The 4,560-nt window shown below is 35.7% G+C and overlaps 1 long non-coding RNA gene across 1 annotated transcript; it reads left to right on the forward strand.

Annotated features, from left to right (window-relative positions):
• The first annotated feature begins 2,507 nt into the window (after positions 1-2,507).
• Positions 2,508-4,117, forward strand: LOC128280687 (uncharacterized). The gene is made up of 2 exons (XR_008270791.1): positions 2,508-2,579; positions 3,949-4,117. It is a non-coding gene; the product is annotated as an uncharacterized LOC128280687 (long non-coding RNA).
• The last annotated feature ends 443 nt before the right edge of the window (positions 4,118-4,560 follow it).

Below are 4,560 nucleotides of genomic sequence, written 5' to 3' on the forward strand. Positions count from 1 at the left end.
TACCTGGTATCCGTTTCTGTTTTGCGTCTCGGTTATTTTGAAACTTTTCATTTTCCTCGATCGACCTTCGAAATTTGTTCCTCGAGGTCTATAACAATAAAAATGAATCATTAATACCTCACAATATTCTTTTCGAGTCTAAATTTCATCCCCAGACAAAACGACCATTTTGCCCCTAACCTTTTACATTATTTACAATTTAGTCCCTTAGCTCGTATGATGAAATGCATGAAATTTCTACATTACCCAAGCCTAGTTAAAAGTTTTTCCCTCTTATAACAGCCCACATTTTCCATTATTTCACATTTCTACCAATTTTTTTACCTTTTGCAAAAAAGTCCTTTTAGGGGTTTTTCATGAAAATCATCTAGGAAAATATGTTTAACACACATCCAATTTTATATTCCACCATAAATCATCAAAGAATAAACATGTCACACATGGGTCACTTTACATACATGAACCCTAACTCAAAATATGGGTAGAAATGGAGAGAGTAAGTTATCGGGATTTCAAAAATATGAAAAACATTAAAAACGGGGCTAGAGAGCACTTACTATTGAGCTTGGAAAGCTTGAAAACCCTAGCTATGGAGAACCCCAATTTTTATTAGCAACATGGAGAGAATGGGCTGATTTTTGGCTTATTTTCTCATTTTATTTCATTAATTAGCCAAATGACCAAAATACCCTTAAGCCCTTTCTTTCAAATTTTATCCATACATGCCCATTTTCGCCCTAAAACTTAGAAATTGGGCACATTTCTCTTTAAGGACATCTAATTAATAATCTAAAGCAATTTCATGCAAATTGCTTCTAGAATCCAAGTTTTGCACTTTATTCAATTTGGTTCTTATTTTCCAATTGGATACCTTACTCATAGAATTTCTTAATGTAACTTTAACACCTGCATATTTCATATTCTAGACCTCATATAATCATAAAATAAATATTTCAATGTCGGATTTGTGGTCTCGAAACCACTGTTCTGACTTTGGGATGTTACATTTCTCCCCCCTTTACAGATGGCACCTTACGAGGCAATATATGGTCGTAGGTGTCGTACTCCTTCGTGTTGGACTGAGTTGGGTGAGTGGAAAATTCTAGTTCATGAATTGATTTCTAATATGGAGGATAAAGTTAGATTGATTTGAGATCAACTGAAGGTGGCGTCTAACAGGCAGAAGTTATATGCGGATCTGAAGCTTAAGGAAATTGATTATTCTGTGGGGGATTTAGTTTTTCTCAAAGTCTCACCTTAGAAGAAGATACTGAGGTTTAGTTGGAAGGGCAAGTTAAGCCCTAGGTTCATTGGGCCTTACCGTATACTGAAATGTGTGGGACCGGTTGCCTATCAACTTTAGTTACCTCTAGAGTTAGACAGGATTCATGATGTGTTCCATGTCTCTATATTGAGGCAATATCGTTCTGATCCTACGGACATCGTTTCGACTGAGGAGATTGAGGTTAGGCTAGATTTCACCTTCAAGGAAGAGCTGGTCCAGATCTTGGACCGTGATGTGAAGGTTTTGAGGAGGAAGTTTGTTCCATTGGTTAAAGTGCTTTGAAGTAATCATAGTTTTGAGGAAGCCACATGCGAACCCGAGGAGGCGATGCGACAACAATATCCTCATATGTTTTGACCAGGTAAATTTCGAGGCCGAAATTTTCTTTTAGGGAGGTAGAGTTGTAACGCCTCAAATTGTTAGTGATTAAACTGTATGTTATGTTGCATGATGGCTTGCTTGCGTTATTGGTTAGAGGGGTCCTGGGAAGTGGGAGAAGTTTTGGGTTCAAACCTAGGCTTTAGCAAAATTTTTGGGTTTTACTAAATTAAATCTTTCCTGCTAGCTAATGGGTTCTTAATTAATTAAGGGGAAGATATGTCATAAAAAGCTTGTTGGTGCAAGGGGTAGTGGCGTGTCACCAATGGTAAGGGACTTGAGTCCGAATCCTGTTACTCACATAGGGTATTTATTTTTGTTGCAGTGCCGTATAGGAGGTTGTTTTTCAGTAGGAATCTAATGCTCATGGGCGGTTGAGAGTGTTGAGGGGAGTGGGATGTGTGTAGCCGAAATTTAGGAGTGTGGTGGGAAAGAAAGTTAGGAGATTGAGGGGTTATGTAATATTCTAATTTTGGGCCTAGTCGGAATAGTGGTTTCATGACCACAAAATTCGAGATATAAATAATTATTTTATGATTATTTTATGGTCTATGATATGATTGCATGATTGTGTGAAAATTTCGTGAAGAAATTTTATGCATAGTGCTTAAATTGAAATTAGGGACTAAATCGAATAATTTGCAAAACTTGCATTCTAGAAGTTTCTAGTATGAAATTGTTTTGAAATATTAATTAGGAGGTCTTAAAGAGTAATTTTACCAATTTCTAAGTCTATGGACAAAAATTGGACATGGATGGAATTTTGGAAAGTTTAGTAGTAAGGGCATTTTGGTCATTTAGGGTAAAATGAATTAAAATACAAAATTAAAAGCCAATTTTGCTCATCTTCAACCCCATGGCCGAATATAGCAAGGAGAAACCATGGCTAGGGTTTTTCAAGCTTCCAAGCTCGATTGTAAGTCCGTTCTACCCTCGTTTTTAATGATTTTTACGTTTTTGGAGTCCCTTAGCTCGATTTAGCTTATGCTAGCAATAATTTAACCTAGGGTTTATATTTGGAAAAATACCCATAGGTGAAATTTGTGTATTTTGGTGTTTTATGATAGAATATGAGGTTTTAAATTATGTTAGACAACTTGTGCTACTCGGTTTTAAGTGAAAACGAGCAAAAGGGCTTAATCGGTAAAAATACCTAATAGTCATAAGTACATGTTAGAGTGAGAATTTGATGTTGCCATAGAAGGAAAAATGATCAGCATGTCATAAAACATAAGAAAATAGGCTGAATTTTAATTTACGAGCTTTGGGGCAAAAGTGTAAATATGCAAAAGTTTAGGGGCAAAATTATAATTTTTCCAAAATATGATTTTGGGTCAATTTGAATAATGTGAGTCCTAATTAGACTATATTTTAAATGATAGAGCAAGGAAAACTGAAATTGGGCTAAAATGGGGAAAATACCAAGTTGTGGACGAAATGGTAAAATAGCCATTTTACATACGAGGTAAGTTCATATGTAAATGTTGGTAACATAGTTATTATTTTAAATGTTTTTATGTTATTTAAATGATATGATAATTATTATGAAATATCATACTTGTGACAATTGTTTGATAATATGTCAAATTATGTGATATACTTGGAAAATGAAATGTGAAATATTACCAGTATCGTATCGACATTCCGTAGGAGATGGTTGAGACGCATAATTGGGAAAAAAGGTCCCGTTGAACCTTAGGAAAGGATTAGGATACAAGTGACATGTCACTAGGATGTTTGGGCATCCGAACTCGTTGAGTTGAGTCCGAGTTCACTTATGGATGCGAATGTCCGAACTCGTTGAGTTGAGTCCGAGTTCGAGAGATGTAACTAGGCATCCGAGCTCGTTGAGTTGAGTCCGAGTTCACTTATGGATGCGAACGCCCGAGCTCGTTGAGTTAAGTCCGAGTTCGCTTATGGGCGGGTTACATGGTAGCTTGGCTACATATGTGGCACTTATGTGCAAACTTTCCATGTATCCGAATTATATTCCGATGTGTTCAACGGGTAAAGTTCTACTCAAATGGAGGAATACTCAAGATGAAAGGGACGTATTGGTAAGTGTTGTGAAATGGATAATTTGAACAGGTATGTACTTAACCCTCGGGTTGAAAACTCGATATAACAACAATATGGTAAGATGATAAATGAAAAGGTGATATGAATGTCTTGGTGATGATTATGCAAATGATGTTTTATGTTTGCTTATATGGTTATGTTACTTGCTATTTGCATGTGAGCTTACTAAGCATTTATGCTTACTCCCTCCTTTTCATTCCTTGTAGTGTTGACAAGCCAGCTCGGAAATCGGAAACGGTCGGAGGCACGCTCACACTATCCGTATACCATCTTGACATAATGGCTTGTATATTTTGAGTATGGCATGTATAGCATTATAATCATTTTGTATATATGGTCTTATGATATGGTTATTGAGTGGTATGGAGATAGAAATGCTTGGTAATGATTAGCCATTGGAATGGCTAATCATGATCATATTTGGTATTATGTATGTCAAATTGCTAGCTAATCCATGGAAACCATGAAATAGGTAAAATTTACCATAAAATAGATTCAGACAGCAGCAGTGACGTGAGTTTGAAAAATCACTAAAAATAGTAGAAATGGAATTAAATAATGAATAAGTTATGGAATCGAAGCTTGATGAGTCTATTTTCATATGGAATAAGCGAAACAGGTATATGAGCTATATTTTATGAGATGTTTAAATTTTTGTAAAACAGGGCCAGAGCGATTTCTGGATCCCTGTTCTGACTTTGGAAATTCACCATAAATTTTACAAAGATAATTAGAAGTCACGCTTTATATGTAAAGATTTATTATTGAGTCTAGTTTTATTAGAAACAAACGTCATAGTCATTGAAGCTCTGTACAGG

The sequence above is a fragment of the Gossypium arboreum genome, chromosome 9 (genome assembly GCF_025698485.1).
Source record: "Gossypium arboreum isolate Shixiya-1 chromosome 9, ASM2569848v2, whole genome shotgun sequence".
Taxonomy (NCBI): Eukaryota; Viridiplantae; Streptophyta; class Magnoliopsida; order Malvales; family Malvaceae; genus Gossypium; species Gossypium arboreum.